The sequence below is a fragment of the Pongo abelii genome, chromosome X (genome assembly GCF_028885655.2).
Source record: "Pongo abelii isolate AG06213 chromosome X, NHGRI_mPonAbe1-v2.0_pri, whole genome shotgun sequence".
NCBI lineage: Eukaryota > Metazoa > Chordata > Mammalia > Primates > Hominidae > Pongo > Pongo abelii.
This window is the reverse complement of record NC_072008.2, coordinates 120449314-120473615: the sequence shown is the minus strand read 5'-3', so window position 1 is coordinate 120473615 and position 24302 is coordinate 120449314. Positions and strand designations below refer to the sequence as shown.

Genomic DNA, 24302 nt, shown 5'->3' with positions numbered 1-24302 from the left:
TCCATTTGTGTTGTTATAAAGGAATATCTGAGGCTGGGTGATTTATTTTAAAAAGAGGTTCATTTGGCTTACAGTTCTGCAGGCTGTATAAGAAGCATGGTGCCAGCATCTGTATCTGGTGAAGGCCTCGGGCTGCTTCCACTCATGGTGAAAGGTGAAGGGGAGCTGGCACATGCAAAGATCACATGGTGAGAGAGGAAGCAAAAGAGAGAGGGAGAAAGATGCCAGGATCTTTTTAATAACCAGCTCTCATAGTGTCTAACAGAGCAAGAGCCCACTCATTACCATGAGGACAGCACCAAGCCATTCATGAGGGATTTTACCTCATGACCTAAACTCCTCCCATGAGGCCCCATTCTCAACATTGGGGATTAAATTTCAACATGAGATTTGGAGGGTCAAACATCCAAACTATAAGTAGAGAATATTTTTAGAAAAGCCCAGGCTGTACAAGAAGCATAGTGCCAGCATCTGCTTCTGGTGAGGGCCTCAGGGTGCTTCCAATCATGGCAGAATACTAAGGGGAGCTGGTGTGTGCAAAAAAGAAGGTGCGGGGAGGGAGGTGACAGGCTTTTTTGAACAACCAGCTGTCATGGAAATTAACAGAGCAGGAACTCATTTATTATGGTGAAGGTGGCACCAACTATTGAAATTTGGAGGTTTCATGTAAACTATATCCAAATATCTTTTTAAATATCCAGGGGCATGCCACTAAATAGCTGAAATTATCAATATGCACTGTTTTATAGAGCCTTATTTAGCACCCTCCATTACAATGCATGCTAATCTTGCCCTTTCTTCATTTTTTTTTCCCCTAATTTGACATCAGGGCTTTCTTTCCCTGAGCTAGCTTTTCAATTATAAGCTCTCAAATAAACATTTTCCCAAAGAATTACTCTTTTTAATAATATGCATTCTAGCTGTGCCTTTATTTGACAAATTTGGAGAAGACTCTAAACTATCAGGAGTTATTTCTTAACATGCTAGAGATACTTGGTCATTTTTTTTTTCCTTTTGGAATCAGAGGTTGCTGTTAGTCAATAAAATAAAGATCAGGTTGTAAACTGAAATTTTATCTTATGCTTTAAAGGCACAAGGAGTGCCAGAAATCATCAAAATGAATTTTAAATGAAGAAAATCATTATGAAGGAAACAATATAAGGAAGCTGAGCTGCATTTAAATGTTAGCACATCAAGTAGCAAAATCAATTTCAAATATAATTTTAACTTGTAAAGTGTAATAAAGATAATTCATTCGTGCTTTTATATCTAGGAGAACATGATGTGTTTTGTCAAAATGAATTTGCAGAGATAAGTACACATCCAATTTTAGGGAAGCATTCTTTGTGGAAATCTAAAGATATAAAAATAATAAGTAATAATGGAAAGAGTTGTTCATTTACTCTTTCATCTGATATTTATTTAACACATTTATTGAGCGCTTATGCACTACCAGTAAACATTGCTTCAACTATTAAAAGACAACTTTTGGGGCTGGGCAGGGTAGGTCATGCCCGTAATCCTAGCACTTTGGGAGGCTGAGACGGGCGGATCACATGAGTCCAGGAGTTCAAGACCAGCCTACCCTGTCTCTACTGAAAATACAAAAAACTTAGCCAGGTGTGGTGGTGCATGCTCATCATCCCAGCTACTCAGGAGGCTGAGGCATGAGAATCGCTTGAACCTGGGAGGCAGAGGTTGCGGTGACCTGAGATCATGCCACTGTACTCCAGCCTAGGTGACAGAGCAAGACTCTGTCTCAACAAAAAAAAAAAGAGACAACTTGTAGACTAAGACACCAATGGTTTAGACTATTTTAATTGCATTATAAACAATACTATTTTGTTAAATACACAAACAGTATAAAATGTCTATTTAAGTTCTTAGGGAGACAAATTATAGGAAGAGGGGAAAAGGAAATAGCATATGAAATAGAAAAAACTAAGAAACTTTGAAGTGTATGCCAAATATTTCAGCCATAAACTCTCTTAACCTCCTGATCACAGGTACTTGAAAAAAGTCATTTTCTAGTCAAACATTGTTTTCTGAAGATAAACATGAAGTTCATTATCCAGGGGCATGCCAATAAATAGCTGAAAGCATCAATATCCACTGTCTTATATAGCCTCATCTAAAAATAAAAAACACCCTTCAAGAGAAAATTTATAGGGTTTTGACATTAACTAAGTGGCTTCTGTATGCTAGAAACTTTAAGTGGGCTGTTTCATTTAATCATTCTGACAAACTTATTTTGTGTTGACTTTCATGTTATGGTTAAGGTAAGTAAGGCTTGGAGGAGTTAAGTAAATGTCAGTTATAATAATGACAATACTAGCAAGAAAACAATAGTTAACATTTGTTTAACATCTGGTATGTGTTAGGTACTTAATATTACCAGACTGACACAATAGAAACCTATAGGACTCAGGGGACTGTGGATAACTCACTTAAGCCCCTAGGCCTCATATGTTAAATACAGGTAATAATAACCACTGTCATTGGAATGTTGTGAAAATTAAAGGACATAGTTTGTACACTGTCCAATAGTGCCTGGCATGGAGCAGATGCTCAATGCATGATAGTTTATAACCATATTTAACATCGCTCTTGTTTGGTGGGAAACCTGATCACAGGTCCTTTGAATTCTTTTTTAAACCCTATTAAGTTTACTATGTCTATATTTGCTACCCTTCCTAACTTCTATTAATAAAACCTTACTGCCTTTCCTCTCATGGTTACCCAGTATTTAATAATTACCTAAAATGCTGTGACCAAAACTTGTAGGTAATTGTTTCTGATTTGAACAAAGCCAAAGACAAATCTTTCCTGTACATCTGGAAGATGGAAGATTAACTAGCATTCCCTTATTGTGGAAAAGCGGAAATTCTCCCTTTGCTCTCCTTCCCACTTTTTACCAGGGGTTATAGGTAAGCCACATCTACTGGCAGATGTATTGCCTATTTTGGAGGAGATCTGGATAAATAAATAGGCTTCCAAGCCTCTCTTCCCTCATCTGTTAAATGGTAGTAAAATTCAGCATTTATTGGATGATGAGATTTTTTATTAGTCATGCTTTTTGTATAGTAGTTTCTCAGCAAATCTTAACTCCACTATTCCAATGAAACATACCTCCAAAACAACTGGACAGCATCCTGTGGTGAAATGGGTGAGAACGAGATGGGAAATAGAAAAATAATTGGGAGAAGAGAGGTTCCAAAAGCACTGGATTTTGTTAATTTTGTACTTGATATCCCATTTTTCATAATTTCCAGCTCTGGTGTTTTTTTGTAGTATTTCATTATCTCACTTCACTGCCACCTCCAGAGAACTAATAGAAACATCTTTTATAAAACCCATATGCTCATTTTACCTCTCAGCGTGTATTCCTACTCTGTAGCTTATCAGCAAAGTCAGTCAGACACTGAAGCATCTGGGGAGACCATTTTTCAAATCTTCAATCCTCAGTTCTTAGCTTCCCTTTTTAATCTGCTGTGTGCTCTGTAGCAATGGAAAAATGGCTTGACAGGCTTGCTCTGTCCGGCTATGTGATACATATTTCCCATTTCATCAATAAATTTGCAAGCCCTGATCATTTCTATAAAGCGTCCACAAAGCTTTCATTTGAGAACATTTTGTAGTCACTTTCAAAGAGTCTTGGTCTTTCAAGTGCAGTTTTTCCTCGTTTCCTCAGTCTTTTCTATTCTTTCTCCCTCCCAGTAGTCCAGTTCTCTCTTGACTTGAAGTTCTAAAATGTAGAACTTAATAGCATCCCCCACTGCTCATTCTGGATGCTCACCTGACATCACTACTCATTAAGGTTTAAAACTATTTAGACATGCATTTAAGGGACCCCCCTTTCATTGAGCCTTCTCAACCTAGACAGGCTTGTTCTTCTCAGGCCACAATCCAATGCTTTCAGTTCAGAGAACACACTAATGCTGTTGCTGGCTTACATCTTTGTCTTTCACTTTCTCCTACTTGTCTGTCCAGGAAAAGCCTTCCTTCTTCAAGTCCTAGCTCAACTGTAATCCTTTCTACAAAGCCTATCCTGTCACACTCTACCTCCCCTCCAGCCTCTACAACAGTGATCGATTGGCATCTTATACCATAGCAGGGTGGTTGGCAACAACAGACTGTTTTTGTACGGCCTACAAGCTAAGAATGATGTATTTGTTTTTATCCAGTTGAAAAAAATACAAAAAGATAAATAATATATCATGATATGGGAAAACTGTAGGAAATTCAAATTTCAGTGTTCATAAAATTTCATTGGAACCCAGCCCCACTCACTCATTCATATGTTGTCTGTGGCTGACTTCAAGCTACAATGGCAGAGCTGAGTAGTTGCAACAGAGCCTACATGGTTCCCATATCCAAAATATTTATCATCTAGCTCTTTTCAAAAGTCTCTCATCCCCTGATTCATTACCTTGTGACTCCAAGTGTAGTCCATGGAAATCTGGGAGCTGGTTAGAAATGCAGACTCTCAGGCTGGGCGCCATGGCTCATGCCTGTAATTCCAACACTTTGGAAGGCCGAGACAGGTGGATCACTTGAGGTCCGGAGTTTGAGACCATCCTTGCCAACATGGTGAAACCTCGTCTCTACTAAAAATACAAAAATTAGCCAGGCATGGTGGCGCACGCCTGTAGTCCCAGCTACATGGGAGGTTGAGGCAGGAGAATCATCTGAACCCGGGAGACAGAGTTTGCAGTGAGGCCAAGGTCGTGCCACTGCACTCCAACCTGGGCTACAGAGCAAGACTCCTCTGCCAAAAAAAGAAAAAAAAATGCAGAACTCAGATTCCTCCCCAGACTGACTGCACTAGTCTAGCACTCATCATGCTGTCTTAAAATCGTCACTCTTTTAGCAGATGAAAAAACGGAAACATGACCAGGATAATAAAATGTATGAATTATGGTAGATATATGGAATTTAAGGCAAATTTGGGTCATTGCAAAATAGCCGAGTGCAATGTCGTGCAATACATATAAAGTATAATGTAACATTACAGCAGAAATAAGAAAGCTTAGCCAGGAGAGTATATGAACTAAGAATTATATCACTTAGCAAGGTATTCATTTACTAACACCATATTTGAATTATGTTCACATATATTCAATATATATATTCCATATAGTCATATATTCAGGCAATATATTCATACTGTATTACATGTATGCATATATATATAGTATGAAATGTAAGCGGTATTGGCAATAATCTTAAAACTTTATAAATTATGCTATAACTCATTTGACATATATTTGAGTTTGCTTATTTAATAAAGCATAGCAGTGATATGATTTGATTATCTGCTATCTTAAAATGTGAATGTGAACCTCATGCTGCATGAAACAGGGGAAGTGAAACTTATTCAAAATTTTTGCTGGACTGTTCAGTAATGCAAATGTGGTGTTAGGCATTTATAAGTTTCGCCTGCTTGTATAGATAACATTACATTTAAAATCACAGCAGTACTTTTACTGCTGTCAGTTATGAGTTGATAGCTCACATATACAACCCTTTGTTGAGGTCTTAGTTACTGAGACTTCTCATTTTTCACCAGGCTGCAATATTTACAGCTGCCACTAGGGGGAAGGTAGAAAAATATCCTCTGCAATCGAACAGCCACAGACCAACCATTACCAAAAATTATACAAATGACTTTTTCATAAATAATACCTATTTGTTTATTCAGTTATCCAGTCAACAAATATTTATTAAATCATTGGTATATCCTAAACAGTGTGTTAGATGCTAAGAATACAATATCGAGCGAAAGCAAATACTGTTCCTGATCTCATGGAGTTAATTAACATCTAGTGGAGGAGATAGGAATCCTCAAGGAATCACAAAAATAAATGTATAATTATCAACTGTAATAATTGCTATGATGAAGGAACACGATGTTATCTATTAGGGTATATAACAGAATGCTCACCTTGTGTTAGGGGGTATGGTGGGCAGGAAGTCTTCCCTGGTCCCAGAAAAAAAAAAATGCCCTTAAGCTCGTGTTCTGATGGCTTATATAGGAGTTAACTGGTGTACTGGTGATGTAAGTATTAGGAGAGATGGGGAATGCAAGGTAGTATTCACAACAGAAGGCACAATTTCTGACAAGGCCCTGTGATCAGAGAGAGCATGTGCTCAAGGAACTGAAAGTAGATCAGTGGGGCCCAACTATTCATGAGGGGGGTGAGGGAATATATGACGCTGAAGAGGAACCAGATCAGGTTGTCTTTTATAAACCATGAGAGAGATTTTGGTATTTTCCTAGGAGCAGTAAGAATTGGGAGAATGGATTTGGGAGTGCAAATGCGTAATTGGGAGAACTAGTTAGAAGGTTATTCTAGTACTAAAGAGATGATGGAAATCCAAACTGGTATGATGTTTGTAGAAATGGAGTGAAGATATTTAGGAATTAAAACTGACTGGAGCTGACTGGAGTTAATAATAAATTTATTACGGGGGATAAGGGAGAGGAAGCCGTTCAAGGATGACTCAGTTTCTTGTTAATCCAGCTATCTGAATAACAGTGCAATTCCCCGTGATGCTAAGAAACTTGCAACACATTGAGAGTAATTTCTTACACAATTAAAACCCTAGGAAGTCACTGAGAATACTTTATGGAAGCACAAATAATTATATAGAGATTAATTTATGTATACATTTAATGGATATACCACACATATATGATTTGGTTTTCATATTTTAATAGTATCTTCATTATTAATTTAGTATTAGTTTATTAGCATCTCTAAAGACTTCTTATGAGAGAACTAAGCGGACAACTGTACTTAGATCTATGCAGTGGCAATCTCTGAAAGGAATTGTTAGAAATTTTATGTGCACAATGTACTACTTGTCTGGGCCATATGTTTAATTTGCTGGAGGAAAAAATCATTTTTAAATAAGAGCAAAATGCAATTGAAACATGATGTAATATGCAAATAGTCACTTCACACAGCATATAAAAGCTTCCACACAATTAAAATGTCTGTATTTTATTTGAAAGAGCTATGTTACATTTAAATTAGAGTCATATGTACTAAAGCTAAGACTAATACACATTTTCAAATAGCGAAATAAAAATCAATATTCTTGTGTCGTAAACTCTTTAAGCATAATATCCTCTTATAGGACATGTATTAATTTACTTGGTACAGTTACTTAAGTTATACCTATATTTTATATTTAAGAAGGTATTAATGTTTTGAAAATGTATAATTTAAAAAGTCAATCCGATTTTTGAAAGACATATGTTGAAAACCAGAAAACATACATATAAAATTCTTTTACTGTTATTATCTAATATGGATGAACATGTAACTTTGAAACTACCTTGATAACTGTTTGGCTACTTTCCTTTCCAAAACGAGGTAACTTTCACTTATTTCACAAAAGTTGCAGTATCTTAGAAAGCATGCATGCTAAACTATGTTGTTAGTCTTGTTGAATTTTGGCACAGACTATTGAGTGAAAAATATGTGTGGCAGATAGTCTTAACAGTTATCAGTTGGCTAAGTTAGATTATTAATTACGATAATCAGTTCTTTAAGTACTTAGTTAATTCCATGTGTTTTGACTTCAACTGATAATTATAAAGGATCATTTAAATTTTTGATTAACAAAAGCAAAAACTGCACGGAATGTGGAAATATCTTATAAAGTTCAGGTTTTCCTGTGCTTTAAATGTGTATGTTCATTTACTAAAATGCATTCCTGATTGAGTACCTCTCTTCTAGAAATGCTGTTATTTTGTCATATTGATAGTTTATTAAACTAATAATTGAATATATTATTGAATGTGTATTATGTGCAAGACACGTTAGTTCCTGTAAGTGATATAAAATACATGTGCTATACATAGAACAAATTATTGTTACTTAACACCCTCAATTCTCTGCTCCTTTCATAAGTTATTTTTTAATTTTTAGTTTTTGTGGCTACATAGCAGGTGTATATATTTACAGAATATGTTTGACTTGTTGATACAGGCATTTGATTATATATTATTTACATCAACCAAATGAAGAGGTGGTGAGTAGTAAAATATATTTCATTTTTAAACCAAAGATGTGAAATTAAAATATTTGTGAATAAAACAGATAAGTACAACAAACTGCAAAGTGAAATGACGGAATTGTCTATCAATGTAAGCAATATTTGCTATTTATTATGGTCTATTTCTGTATTTCTGTTTTTCTTTCTTTCTTCTTCTTTTTTTTTTTTTTTTTTTTTTTGAGACAGGATCTTGCTTTGTCACCCAGGGTGGAATGTAGTGGCGTGATCACAGCTCACTGCAACCTTGACTTCCTGGGCTCAAGCAATTCTCCCACTTCAGCCTCCTGAATAGCTAGAACTACAGGTTTGCACCATCATGCCTGGCTAATTTTTAAATTTTTTGTAGAGATGGGAGTCTCACTATATTGCCCAGACTGGTCACGAACTCCTGGGCTCAAGCAATCCTCTCACCTTGACTTTTCAAACTGCTGGGATTACAGGCATGAGCCACCATGCCCAGCCTATTTATGTTTTTCTTAAAGTAATTTGGTAACCTAAAGAACTTTGCAATAGATACTCAGTTCTATATCAGAGAACTCATATTGAAAACAGATTCTGTTAATTGAACTTGCATTTATTTGTAGTAACACAAGACCACATAATTGAAAGATAAAAATTCCTAAATTGTTAATATAAGTGTCAAGAGAGTAACAATTAGAAATCACGTTTTGACAATGTAGAACCAATGTATGCGTACTATTTCTTCATTACATTAACGTTTTCTGTGAATAACTTGAAATGTTGATGTGGTTTTACAGAAAAAAATAATGTTTACGTTTGATACTTACTGATATTACAAACCTTATACAACTCAGGAGGAGCACAGTTGTCCAACTGATTATTTTCACAGGAGACATTGAATACATTACCTAAATTGTTACTTTGACTGTGATATAAATATATACGTACATCTATAGCACAGTAGAATAGGTAGCATAAGTAAAGCTTTACAGAAGGTATTACTGAGTTCAAATGACAGCGGACACAAATTTCTTTTTAAGATTTATTGAATTATATAGCTTAAAATAGCCACAGATGGCTGGGCGCGGTGGCTTATGCCTGTAATTCCAACAATTTGGGAGGCCAAGGCTGTTGGATCACTTGAGGTCAGGAGATTGAGACCAGCCTGACCAACATGGTGAAACCCCGTCTCTATTAAAAATACAAAAATTAGCTGGGCGTGGTGGTGGGCACCTGTAATCCCAGCTACCCAAGAGGCTGAGGCAGGAGAATTGCTTGAACCCAGCAGGCAGAGGTTGCAGTGAGTCAAGATCATGCCACTGCACTCCAGCCTGGGTGACAGAGCGAGACTCCATCTCAAAAATGAATAAATAAATAAAAATAAAAATAAAATAGCCATAGAAATCACCAAGGACCCAGAGATAAAAAAAAACCCCAAAGAATATCGGCTGTAGATGTATACACATTATAATAAAACTCTTGGTACTCTTCTATTTACAGTAAGAATTAATATATTTAACAACACCAACATTATTTACCATAAATAATCAAGCTCCAACTTTCTATAATAAATACATTGTACATATCTTTTTCATGTCACTGATATACCCTGACAAAGGCAGCCTTACAGAGAAGTGAAGTAGGCAAAGGCCTTACATTCCTACATGATGAGATTTGAGGCATATTTTCCCCTTCAGCTCATCAAGGGATTCAGTTATAGGAATCACATGTTAAACCATGCCTCCCTCTAGATGGGGTAGGACTTGTAAGGTATTGCCACATTACGATGAATTTGTGTATCAAATCTTCTCTAATTAATAGCTGGATAAGAGCAAAGTGTCAACAGGTGTGTGTACAAAGAGGGGTGCACAGGCCTGGGAGAGAAGCAAGGAGTACTCACTATGGAGTTGTGAATATTTGGCACATAGAGGTCGAAAAACAACATGGTAAGGACAGAATAGCATTGAAAGGAAGACAGTAAAGATGAAATTGGCGAACTTCACATTCTAGTAAGGCTGACCTTGGTCTTTACTACCAGGCAAGGCTTACCATGCTAATGATATACGTGAGATAGTCTTGTGTGAACATTGTTTGAAGCCTGAGAGTAGAAAGTTACCTGCATGTCCAGGTTAACCTATTTCACCAACGCAGTGAAAACATCTGCAAGCAAACCTGGATCTTCACAAACACTTAGAATGACTGACTTCCTGTGTGCTTTCAGGACTGCCGTGGGGGTTCTTTAAAATTTTACATTTTATACTTTTTGAATGTCCCTTACGAAATTTTTTTTTATTTTTTCCCCTCTGGAAAGCTGTTGATAGCATCAAGAACTCTTTTCAATACATATTAAAGAAAGTTACCTTTGCCATCATCTTAAATGGTGAGTAGTTGAATAAAACAGAACAATTGGCTATTCTGAAAAAGGGTACATTTTAATGCAGCCATTTTGATGCAACTGTCTTGATGTAAAATCACGGTTTTCTTATTTCTTTTATTTTTGATCATTAATAACATGTGCAGCAGACATTCCCAACCTTATTCCATCCCTATCTTCTTTCAAATTTTGATAGACTTCGACTTTTCACTTCTTTAATCTAATGCGTATATATTAACGTTATACTAAAAATTTCTGTTAAAATTTTACTGTCAAAAATGATTTAGCCTATACCATCGTATCAGTTCTTCCTCCAAAACTATCATTCTAAAAACATTTTGTGGTATCAAATATTTGTATGATTATGAGAACAATCAGAAATTTAATTGAGAATTCCCTATGCAGTCTGGAGTCGAAAATAAGGAATCCAATTTCAATTCACCTTGTTTAACTTGTAATATATTTACCCAATCAAATAATCATGCTCTAGACACCTATAGAACATAGTGTTCCATTATCTGATTATCTGGATCTGCATTTTTCAGCATTTATAACTGATACTCCCTTTTGAGAAACAAAATTCTCCTCTCCCTACCTCTCCTGCTGAGATTTTTAAGTGCATCCATTGAGAGTATTTTGAAGAGCTAGCTATGTTTTCTAAAGTTTATCATAGGAAACAACAGCTAGATTTCCTACACCCCAATCATGAATATAAGAGCTTGTCACTGAAAGTAGGCTGGGCTAGGTGGTTCACGCCTGTAATCCCAGCACTTTGGGAGGTCAAGGTGGGCGGATCACCTGAGGTCAGGAGTTCAAGACCAGCTTGGCCAACATGGTGAAACTCTGTCTCTACTAAAAATACAAAAATTAGCCTGGTGTGGTGGCATGCACCTGTAATCCCAGCTACCCAGAGACTGAGGCAGGAGAATCACTTGACCCCAGGAGGCGGAAGTTGCAGTGAGCCGAGATTGCACCACTGCACTCCAGCCTGGGCAAGAGAGTGAGACTCCATTTCCAAAAAACAAGGGTTTGTCATTGAAGAAGAAAATTGAACTTCACTAACCTAATTGTCCCAATTTATACTATCATACTTTATACTAATTTACTATAAATCTGGGGTGGTGGTGAACAGTTTGGTAAGAGGTCTGCATCATACATTACTTAGTAATAAAATAAGCTGAGGTTTTTTTTTTTCAGGTTGCATTAAAATGCTGTTTACCAATTACATAATATTCTTTTTCAAACATGTTAGGCCCTTAATGGCATGTTTTACTAGTTCAGGGGTAGGTCTACACTAGCAAAATAATAGGAATCACCTTAATATAATAGTTGAATATTATTTCAAAATAAGAGTCTTGAAGCACGCTTATGTGTATACTTACAGTTGTTTTTGAAGGATGGCATCAGTTGGCCTATGTTATAGATGCTCGCGGGTGTTAGCTGATAACCCTAAAAGCAAACATTGAGAAAAATGCAGTAAGAACTCCATAAGTAAGGTGTCATGCAGAGTACGTATACCATTCACATATAATGAATGACTGAAAAGTAATAAGGCTGATACCTATAAGCTTCAGAAGAAAGAAGTTTCCTTTATATAAAATGAATTTAAAACAGCAAAATATTAGTACAGCAGGTATGTAAGCGGCGTTTGAACCAGAGCAACCCCATCATGAATAGAGGCTGGGTAAAATGAGGCTGAGACCTACTGGGCTGCATTCCCAGACAGCTGAGGCATTCTAAGTCACAGGATGAGATAGGAGGTCAGCACAAGATACAGATCATAAAGACCTTGTTAATAAAACAGGTTGCAGTACAGAACCCAGCTAAAACCCACCAAAACCAAGATGGCCATGAGAGTGACCTCTGGTCGTCCTCACTGCTACACTCCCACCAGCGCCATGACAGTTTACAAATGCCATGGCAACATCAGGAAGTAACCTTACATGGTCTAAAAAGGGGAGGCATGAATAATCCACCCCTTGTTTAGCATATCATCAATAAATAACCATAAAAATGGGCCACCAGGGCAGGGGGCAGTGGCTCATGCCTGTTATCCCAGCACTTTGGGAGGCTGAGGTGGGCGGATCACTTGAGGTCAGGGGTTCAAGACGAGCCTGGCCAACATGATCAAACCCCGTCTCTACTAAAAAATACAAAAATTAGCCTGGCATGGTGGTGGGCACCTGTAATCCCAGCTACTCGGGAGGCTGAGGCAGGGAGAATTGCTTGAACCCGGGAGGCAGAAGTTGCAGAGAGCCGAGATCTGCCGCTGCACTCCAGCCTGGGTGACAGAGCAAGACTCTGTCTCAAAAAAAAAAAAAAAAAAAAAAAAAAAACCCCAAAAAAAAACAATCAGCAGCCCTCAGGGCTGCTCTATGAAGTAGCGATTCTTTTATTCCTTTACTTTCCTTATAACCTTGCTTTCACTTTACAGACTCGCCCTGAATTATTTCTTGTGCAAGATCCAAGAACCCTCTCTTGTGGTCTGGATCCGGACCCCATTCCTATAGCAGGTAAGTCAGTGTTCGTCCTTCTGCTAAAGAGGAAATTAAATATTAGTTAAGAATTCTAAATGAATCAGCAAAATTCTAAGTCAAATGTCAAGTTGAAACATTTCACATAGTACAATTACAGAGCAAGAGTAAATATTATTTCATCCGCAGATACTAAAACAATATTAGATGCTGGAAGAGGAAACAACATCTGAAAATCACCATTTCTGGATCAATTATTGTAAGAGCATCAGTTGCCAATATTTATTCTGGAATGCAAAAACAAGACTGAAATAAATATTAGCCAGCTATATTTTTGCAGTAGGACAAATAAATTTGGTGCAAGGACGTTAATATTTGACATGTTTTAAACATCAAAAATTTCCCCAGACACATAAAGCATGACCAAAAAAAGTTTTAAATGCAGGGATTATTTTTGAAAATATAAGGCTAACTCTTGCACTCAGCCTAGGAAGTAAAATGGAGTGATGTAAAGATCATTAAAGTTATGAGAAATACATAGGAAATGTTAATTATTATATTGAGGACAAGATCTTTTGTTAGCTCATAAATTTATCAACATAAATTAACATATTTGAAGTATAATATAAAATATTCAATAAATGTTATAGCCGCATTTAAATAATTTAATGTGACTACCCCTTACATCATGCAAGATACAATGTACTACACCAACAAATTATATTTTTCATTTCTTATGAAAGTAAAAAATAGTTCTAACTTCAAATGAGTGAAAAATAACTTGGTTTAAAACTTTGGGCCAGGCGCGGTGGCTCACGCCTGTAATCCCAGCACTTTGGGAGGCCAAGGTGCGATGATCACGAGGTCAGGAGATCGAGACCATCCTGGCTAACATGGTGAAACCCCGTCTCTACTAAAAATACAAAACAATAGCCGGGCGTGGTGGCAGGCGCCTATAGTCTCAGCTACTCGGGAGGCTGAGGCAGGAGAATGACATGAACCTGGGAGGCGGAGTTTGCAGTGAGCTGAGATCGCGCCACTGCACTCCAGCCTGGGTGACAGAGCGAGACTCCGTCTGAAAAAAAGAAAAAAAAAACACACAACTTTGCTGTTTTAATCTACATTTCAGAAAATACATTTAGTATTTATAAATTTGAACCAACACTTTTTGCCTCTTTTACAGCACAGATTTATTGAAATGACTATGCAAGAACACATGATCACATTAACCTTCAATTTTCATGAAACAGTAGGAGACATAGTAAATAAAAATAATTTCCTGGGAAAAAGGAAGATAAAATGATTCTATGTAATACGTACAAAATTAATAGCAATCTTGGAGCAATGATGAGACTCCATGCTTGGTGAAGAAGCTGGTGGCCAAGTTATTATTCTATACAATAAGAATTATACATCGCATCGCAGAAACGCATGAGATCATCTCAATACACATTAATGACCTGTTATACCCGTCGAAGCTCCCACTTAACTTCACCTAACTGTTCAAGTACCCTGGGAGGGAATGACAATGTTGTGGACCGAGAACTGCCAAGAACAGAATTACAGCCCCCTAGTGGCGAATTGTGACTATTGCAGTCAGAACAATGTGTGCTATGATTGTAATTATGTCATTTATTCACGAAGAATTTATTTTTTGCGTTTTTTTCCCCCTTAGGGGAAGATTGAGATATTTTGCAATAAAACATTACTGCTCCATCATTAAAAATTATCCAATCAGATATTCTTTAAAAAAATTTCTCCAAGACCTAGTAACTGAAAATGTTTTCTGAGGTCTCTAACGTTTTAGTGTCAATTTCTAAAATTTTAATTAATTTTGCAAAAATATGAAGTACTTTGAAGTCTGTCAGGCCTCTGAGCCCAAGCCAAGCCATCGCATCCCCTGTGACTTGCACGGATATGCCCAGATGGCCTGAAGTAACTGAAGAATCACAAAAGAAGTGAAAAGGCCCTGCCCCGCCTTAACTGATGACATTCCAACATTGTGATTTGTTCCTTCCACACCTTAACTGAGTGATTAACCCTGTGAATTTCCTTCTCCTGGCTCAGAAGCTCCCCCACTGGGCACCTTGTGACCCCCGCCCCTACCCACCAGAGAACAGCCCCCTTTGACTGTAATTTTCCATCACCTTTCCAAATTCTATAAAACGGCCCCACCCCATCTCCCTTTGCTGACTCTCTTTTCGGACTCAGCCCACCTGCACCCAGGTGAAATAAACAGCTTTATTGTTCACACAAAGCCTGTTTGGTGATCTCTTCACACGGACGTGCATGAAATTTGGTGCCGTGACTTGGATGGGGGACCTCCCTTGGGAGATCAATCCCCTGTCCTCCTGCTCTTTGCTCCGTGAGAAAGATCCACCTATGACCTCAGGTCCTCAGACCTACCAGCCCAAGAAACATCTCACCAATTTCAAATCCGGTAAGCGGCCTCTTTTTACTCTCTTCTCCAACCTCCCTCACTATCCTTCAACCTCTTTCTCCTTTCAATCTTGGGGCCACACTTCAATCTCTCCCTTCTCTTAATTTCAATTCCTTTCATTTTCTGGTAGAGACAAAGGAGACACATTTTATCCGTGGACCCAAAACTCTGGCGCCGGTCATGGACTGGGAAGGAAGCCTTCCGTTGGTGTTTAATCATTGCAGGGACGCCTCTCTGATTATTCACCCACGTTTCAAAGGTGTCAGACCATGCAGGGATGCCTGCCTTGGTCCTTCACCCTTAGCGGCAAGTCCCGCTTTTCTGGGGAAGGGGCAAGTACCCCAACCCCTTCTCTCCTTGTCTCTACCCCTTCTCTGCTTTTCCAGGGAAAGGGCAAGTATCCCAACCCCTTCTCTCCTTCTCTCTACCCTTTCTCTGCTTTTCTGGGGGAGGGGCAAATACCCCTCAACCCCTTCTCCTTCACCCTTAGCGGCAAGTCCCACTTTTCTGGGGGAGGGGCAAGTATCCCTCAACCCCTTCTCCTTCATCCTTAGTGGCAAGTCCCGCTTTTCTGGGGGAGGGGCAAGTACCCCTCAACCCCTTCTCCTTCACCCTTAGTGGCAAGTCCTGCTTTTCTGGGGGAGGGGCAAGTAACCCTCAACCCCTTCTCCTTCACCCTTAGCAGCAAGTCCCGCTTTTCTAGGGGGCAAGAACCCCCAATCCCTTATTTCCATACCCTGACCTCTTATCTCTGTGCCCCAATCCCTTATGTCCATGCCCCAACCCTTTCTCTGCTTTTCTGGAAGGCAAGAACCCCCCCCACCCCTTCTCCGTGTCTCTACTCTTTTCTTTAAACTTGCCTCCTTCACTATGGGCAACCTTCCACCCTCCATTCCTCCTTCTTCTCCCTTAGCCTGTGTTCTCAAGAACTTAAAACCTCTTCAACTCACACCTGACCTAAAACCTAAATGCCTTATTTTCTTCTGCAATGCCGCTTGACCCCAATACAAACTCGACAGTAGTTCCAAATAGCCGGAAAACGGCACTTTCAATGTTTCCATCCTACAAGATCTAAATAATTCTTGTCATAAAATAGGCAAATGGTCTGAGGTGCCTGACATCCAGGCATGTTTTACACATCAGTCCCTTCCTAGTCTCTGTGCCCAATGCAACTCATCCCAAATCTTCCTTCTTTCCCTCCCACCTGTACCCTCGGTCCCAACCCCAAGTGTCACTGAGTCTTTCTAATCTTCCTTTTCTATAGACCCCTCTGACCTCTCCCCTCCTCACCAGGCCAAGCTAGGTCTCAGTTCTTCCTCAGCCTCCGCTCCTCCACTCTATAATCCTTTTATCACCTCCCCTCCTCACACCTGGTCTGGCTTACAGTTTTGTTCCGTGACTAGCCCTCCCCCACCTGCCCAGCAATTTATTCTTAAAAAGGTGGCTGGAGCTAAAGGCATAGTCAAGGTTAATGCTCCTTTTTCTTTATCCCAAATCAGATAGCTCTTTTTCATCAAATATAAAAATCCAAATATAAAAATTCATCAGATAGGCTCTTTTTCATCAAATATAAAAATCCAGCCCAGTTCATGGCTCGTTTGGCAGCAACCCTGAGACACTTTACAGCCCTAGATCCTAAAAGGTCAAAAGGCCATCTTATTCTCATACATTTTATTACCCAATCTGCTCCCAACATTAAATAAAACTCCAAAAATTGGAATCTGGCCCTCAAACCCCACAACAGGACTTAATTAACCTCACCTTCAAGGTGTGCAATAACAGAAAAAAGTTGCAATTCCTTGCCTCCACTGTGAGACAAACCCCAGCCACATCTCCAGCACACAAGAACTTCCAAACACCTGAACCGTAGCAGCCAGGTGTTCCTCCAGAACCTCCTCCCCTAGGAGCTTGCTACACGTGCTGGAAATCTGGCCACTGGGCCAAGGAATGCCTGCAGGCCAGGATTCCTCCTAAGCCGCGTCCCATCTGTGTGGGACCCCACTGAAAATCGGACTGTTCAGCTCACCTGGCAGCCACTCCCAGAGCCCCTTGAACTCTGGCCCAAGGCTCTCTGACTGACTCCTTCTTGCCTTAGCGGCTGAAGACTGACGCTGCCCGATTGCCTCGGAAGCCCCGTAGACCATCACGGACGCCGAGCTTTAGGTAACTCTCACAGTGGAGGGTAAGTCCGTCCCCTTCTTAATCAATACGGAGGCTACCCACTCCACATTACCTTCTTTTCAAGGGCCTTTTCCCTTGCCTCCATAACTGTTGTAGGTATTGACAGCCAGGCTTCTAAACCTCTTAAAACTCCCCAACTCTGGTGCCAACTTAGACAATACTCTTTTATGCACTCTTTTTTAGTTATCCCCACCTGCCCAGTTCCCTTATTAGGCTGAGATATTTTAACCAAATTATCTGCTTCCCTGACTATTCCTGGACTACAGCCTCATCTCATTGCTGCCCTTCTTCCCAATCCAAAGCCTCCTTTGCGTCCTTCTCTTGTATTCCCCCACCTTAACCCACAAGTATAAGATACCTCTACTCCCTCCTTGGCGACTGATCATGCACCCCTTACCATCTCATTAAAACCTAATCACCCTTACCCCGCTCAATGCCAATATCCCATCCCGCAGCATGCTTTGAAAGGATTAAAGCCTGTTATCACTCGCCTGCTACAGCATGGCCTTTTAAAGCCTATAAACTCTCCTTACAATTCCCCCATTTTACCTGTCCTAAAACCAGACAAGCCTTACAAGTTAGTTCAGGATCTATGCCTTATCCACCAAATTGTTTTGCCTATCCACCCCATGGTGCCAAACCCATATACTCTCCTATCCTCAATACCTCCCTCCACAATCCATTATTCTGTTCTGGATCTCAAACATGCTTTCTTTACTATTCCTTTGCACCCATCATCCCAGCCTCTCTTTGCTTTCATTTGGACTGACCCTGACACCCATCAGGCTCAGCAAATTACCTGGGCTATACTGCCGCAAGCCTTCACAGACAGACCCCATTACTTCAGTCAAGCCCAAATTTCATCCTCATCTGTTACCTATCTCGGCATAATTCTTGTAAAAACACACGTGCTCTCCCTGCTGATCGTGTCCGATTAATCTCCCAAACCTCAATCCCTTACAAAACAACAACTCCTTTCCTTCCTAGGCATGGTTAGTGCGGTCAGAATTCTTACACAAGAGCCAGGACCGCACCCTGTAGCCTTTCTGTCTGAACAACTTGACCTTACTGTTTTAGCCTAGCCCTCATGTCTGTGTGCAGCGGCTGCCACTGCTTTAATACTTTTAGAGGCCCTCAAAATCACAAACTATGCTCAACTCACTCTCTACATTTCTCATAACTTCCAAAATCTATTTTCTTCCTCATACCTGACACATATACTTTCTGCTCCCTGGCTCCTTCAGCCGTACTCACTCTTTGTTAAGTCCCACAATTACCATTGTTCCTGGCCCGGACTTCAATCCAGCCTCCCACATTATTCCAGATACCACACCTGACCCTCATGACTGCATCTCTCTGATCCACCTGATGTTCATCCCATTTCCCCACATTTCCTTCTTCCCTGTTTCTCACCCTGATCACGCTTGATTTATTGATGGCAGTTCCACCAGGCCTAATCGCCACACACCAGCAAAGGCAGGCTATGCTATAGTACTAGCCACTAGCCCGCCTCTTAGAACCTTTCATTTCCTTTCCATTGTAGAAATCTATCCTCAAGGAAATAACTTCTCAGTGTTCCATCTGCTACTCTATCTGCTATTCTACTACTCCTCAAGGATTATTCAGGCCCCCTCTCTTCCCTACACATCAAGCTCGAGGATTTGCCCCCGCCCAGGACTGGCAAATTAGCTTTACTCAACATGCCGTGAGTCACAAAAACTAAAATACCTCGTAGTCTAAGTAGACACTTTCACCAGATAGGTACAGGCCTTTCCTACAGGGTCTGAGAAGGCCACCGCAGTCATTTCTTCCCTTCTGTCAGACATAATTCCTCAGTTTAGCCTTCCCACCTCTATACAGTCTGATAACAGACCAGCCTTTATTAGTCAAATCAGCCAAGCAGTTTTTCAGGCTCTTAGTATTCAGTGACAGACTAATGATCTATTAAAAACACACCTCACCAAGCTCAGCCACCAACTTAAAAAGGACTGGACAATACTTTTACCACTTTCCCTTCTCAGAAGTCAGACCTGTCCTCAGAATGCTACAAGGTACAGCCCATTTAAGCTCCTGTATAGACGCTCCTTTTTATTAGGCCCCAGTCCCATTCCAGACACCAGACCAACTTAGACTGTGCCCCCAAATAACTTGTCATCCCTACTATCTTCTGTCTAGTCATACTCCTATTCACTGTTCTCAACTACTCATACATGCCCTGCTCTTGTTTACACTGCCGGTTTACACTGTTTCTCCAAGCCATCACAGCTGATATCTCCTCGTGCTATCCCCAAACTGCCACTCTTAACTCTTGAAGTAAATAAATAATCTTTGCTGGCAGGACTATGCTGAACCTCCGTAGGCACTCTCTAATTAGATATCCTGGGTCCTCCCAATTCTTAGTCCTTTTATACCTGTTTTTCTCCTTCTCTTATTCCATTTAGTTTTTCAATTCATACAAAACCATATCCAGGCCACCACCAATAATTCTAAATGACAAATGTTTCTTCTAACAACCCCACAATATCACCCCTTACCACAAAATCTTCCTTCAGCTTAATCTCTCCCACTCTAGGTTTCCACACTGTCCCTAATCCCGCTTGAAGCAGCCCTGAGAAACATCACCCATTCTCTCTCCATACCACCCCCCAAAAATTTTCGCCGACCCAACACTTCAACACTATTTTGTTTTATTTTTCTTATTAATATAATAAGGCGGGAATGTCAGGCCTCTGAGCGCAAGCCAAGCCATCGCATCCCCTGTGACTTGCACGTATATGCCCAGATGGCCTGAAGTAACTGAAGAATCACAAAAGAAGTGAAAAGGCCCTGCCCCGCCTTAACTGATGACATTCCAACATTGTGATTTGTTCCTTCCACACCTTAACTGAGTGATTAACCCTGTGAATTTCCTTCTCCTGGCTCAGAAGCTCCCCCACTGGGCACCTTGTGACCCCCGCCCCTGCCCACCAGAGAACAACCCCCTTTGACTGTAATTTTCCATCACCTTTCCAAATCCTATAAAAGGGCCCTACCCCTATCTCCCTTTGCTGACTCTCTTTTCGGACTCAGCCCACCTGCACTCAGGTGAAATAAACAGCTTTATTGCTCACACAAAGCCTGTTTGGTGATCTCTTCACACGGACGCGCATGAAAAAGTCAAATGTTTTTCTCTTTAGGCTCACTTGCTTCTTCCCTTCCTCCTGATCACGACATTCTTTATATTAACATTTTGCACCTATCATACACTCTCCTTTCCAATTTTTTTCCTCTCCGCTAATTATACATAAATTTGAGATACATTTTATGATTAACGCTCTGTCATTTCAAGTTTCTCTCCATCCTACCAAAGTATTATTTTTTAAATTTCCACAGTGACTGATTTTTTTCCCTTTGTAGGCGAGTGACTCTAGATAGAAAACATAGATGTGCCTGACCATAACCTTGCTGTACATATTAATCCAAACACCATGCCATTCCATTCTACAAAAATTGTGCATAGAATATTTTTAAATTTCACATGTGCAATTCTATTACCTCTGACACTATTTACAGCTGATTTATGAGGTGACATTAAGTGTGATTTTGTGATTATTCAGACAGACTTTAACCTACTTTTCCTACAAAAATTATTGCTATTTTGTTTTCAGCCCACCCTGAGAAAAGATAATATAAAATAGTAGTTTCAATTCAAAATTATGCTTTAAAAGTCATAAGAACCCTGTGAAGATTTAATAGATAAGTTTGCTGCCTTATTTCTCCTTCAGTTGAAATAATATGGAAAAAGTAGGCATTTAAAGTGGAATGTCTTTCAAAGAAATGCCCACATTACCGTGCATTAAAATGCCAGTAGTCAATCCTGAGCAGGGTGAGGAAATGCAGTCATTACAAAGAGCTTAATGCACTCTTTTCGATATTCATGGATATTCATGCTCATTTAAAAAGAAGGGGGCTGTCTTCCATTCAGTATTAAAGCAGGACTACAGAGGGACTGAATGGTACCCTTTACTGCCTACTTTGACTTTTTAAGGAATCCACCTTAATGAGTATAATTTACATATAACTAATATGTGCATATTTTAAATGTAGAGTTTGACCACTTTTGATGAATGTTTACACCCGTGTAACTGCCACTCTGATGAAAACATAAAACAATTCCATCCCCCTGCTTCTTTGTAGTCACCACTTTCCAAGCTCCAGGCAACTACTTTTTGACTTCTATCACTGTAGGTTATTTTTGCCAGTTCTGGAAGTTTATGTAAATGGAACCATACAGTATGCTCTGCTCGTTTTCTATATCTTCCACCCTTTCTTTGTTCAAAACGATATTTTCTTCTTTCACTGAGTCTTATTTATAGACTATTTAAAGCATACATACATATCCCCTTGCCTCATCCTCTTTATTTATTAATTTAAATTTTCTTAACTTTCCCTTCAAGTTATCGTGTATTATTTAAAACTTCAATCTTTGTCTAACACGATACTGTCCTTTAAACTCACTGTGTCATGTCAAATAGAGTAATGGAGTGGATGCTTGGAATAATGGTCAGAAGTCCAACCGAACGTGGTCAACCAAAAGAGTAATTACAACAGAAAAAAACCATAGGAGAAATCTTTTAAATACAAAATCGTGCATCGCCCATCACTTCACATTTAGCACAACGCAGATAACGAAAACAATTATATTCTAGTGTGTAAAGAGCATATATATTTCAGAAAAATATTAAAATATGTATTTGAGGATGTAATTAATAGGATCTATTTTCATATTTTATTAGGTGTTATGAAATGTATTGTTTAATGGGAAGTATATTAAATAATACATATCAGATTTATTGTTTTAATGGGAAGCATATTAAATACTAATAAAAAAATCAGATTTTATGTAGAAAGCCCCAGTTTCTGTATTCCGATTTTATGTACTGTTTTTTTATTAGTGATGTTAGTGGCCAAAATACATACCAACTGAAAGTTCCTACTAATGTGTTATGCCACACCACTACTGCAAGAGAAGTATTCAGAGCTAATTAGAATGACAGGCAATTTTATTTCATAAAAATCCTCTGAATAAGTGTAATTTTAAAGAAGTGTCTTGCATATTAGAGATTTAGAAAAGAAACAGATGGCACACTTCAATCAACTGCTTCTTATGACATTCAACTGCAAATACCACGTATACAAAAGGTTTTTTTTAGGTAAATGCCTCTTCTCTGGAAAGGATACTTTTGTTTGGCAAATCTTGATTGGACAGAATGGGAAAAAAATGAAAGAAATGGACTAGAAATTTAACCTTCCTGAGTTTGAAACTTAGTTTTTCTGAATCAATTTATTGTTAAGAGGAGTACTTGGAGGATGACTTCCTTTTTATTTATTTTGCAATACTAAAATAAAATTGAATAGCAAAAGTAAGGATGACAGAAGCTCAGAGACAAAATTTTATTACTTTCATTTCAGAAGTGTGAAAAAATTAAGAACTTAGCCAAATAAATCAAGACCCTATTGCCTAAATCTAACAACAAGTTTTATTTTGTTTGCCAACCCTTCTTAATCTCAAACAACTTCTCTGACATTCCCAGCAAGTACATCCGTTAAAAGTTTGCAGGTTCTCAGAATAAGCAAATCTACAGAGATAAAAAGAGGATTTCTGGTTGCCTAGTGCTGGGGGTTGAAGAAGTATGAGGAGTGATTGTAAATGGGTATAGGATTACTCTGGGGGGTGATGGAAATATTCTAAATTGTGATGATGATTACACAACTCTGAGTATACTAAAAACCGCTGAATTCTACAATTAAAATGGGCAAATTGGATAGTATGTGAATTACAGGTCAATAAAACTGTTAAAAGTGATTCAGAGTTAAAGCCATTACTTCAAATGAAAAAGCAGATCTTAAAAAGAGATTTTTAAATGTGAGAACACAGGATCAAATTAAACCTCAATTTTAAAGAAACAGTAGGGGAGTTATGAAAAAGTCCCCTTTGCAAGACAGACTGACTGTATTGTTATAAAATCCATTGGGGGAATACATTACTTTTACATAATAAAAGTGTAAACATTTTATACATGTAAGATTCATGAAAGGCCAGATTTTTTTTTTTTTTTTGAGGTGGAGTCTCTTTCTGTTGCCCAGGTTGGAGTGCAGTGGCATCATCTTGGCTCATTGTAGCCTCTGCCTCCCGGTTCCAGCGATTCTCCTGCCTCAGCCTCCTGAGTAGCTGGGATTACAGGCATGCACCACCATGCCCAGCTAATTTTTTTATTTTTAGTAGAGATGGGGTTTCACCAAGTTGGCCAGGCTGGTCTTGAACTCCTGATCTCAGGTGATCCACCCACCTTGGCCTCCCAAAGGGCTGGGATGACAGGTGTGAGCCACCGCGCCTGGCCTCAGATTTTAATTTAAAAATAATAATCCTAAAACCTGATGCTCTGCATGTGTATGAAAAATGCATTAACATATTATAGTGATATGGAAGGGTGGAGCAGGACATTAAAAAAAATTAAAGACATGGCAAATGTGCCAAACAACTGAAGCCCTATGAAATATTAAAAAATTGGATAAGATACATTCAAAGATCAATTTTTATCTTGACCCTCACGTCAGCAAATAATCAATGCTTGTGTATAATCAGAATGATTCATACTCTCCCGTTGGGGATGACTCTTTTTCATCATTGATCTTAATGTTGTACCATAAGTCCTAGTGACTTCTTTGGTGAGGAAAATGTCAAGTCTTTAAGTATCCAATAAATGGCCAAGAAGAAGAAACTCCATACCTTCTTTATCATGGGCAAACATTGTGTTTGATATTT

At 39.0% G+C, this 24302-nt stretch overlaps 1 protein-coding gene across 3 annotated transcripts in view; it reads right to left on the bottom strand.

Annotated features, from left to right (window-relative positions):
* The window catches only part of HTR2C (5-hydroxytryptamine receptor 2C), a 312069-nt gene that overhangs the window by 270517 nt on the left and 17250 nt on the right, over positions 1-24302 (bottom strand). For all 3 annotated transcript variants that reach the window (XM_024240988.2, XM_024240989.2, XM_003779705.4), the window contains exon 2: positions 11785-11851. The gene's annotated coding sequence lies outside the window, so the exon portion shown is untranslated. The remainder of the gene's footprint in view (positions 1-11784; positions 11852-24302) is intronic.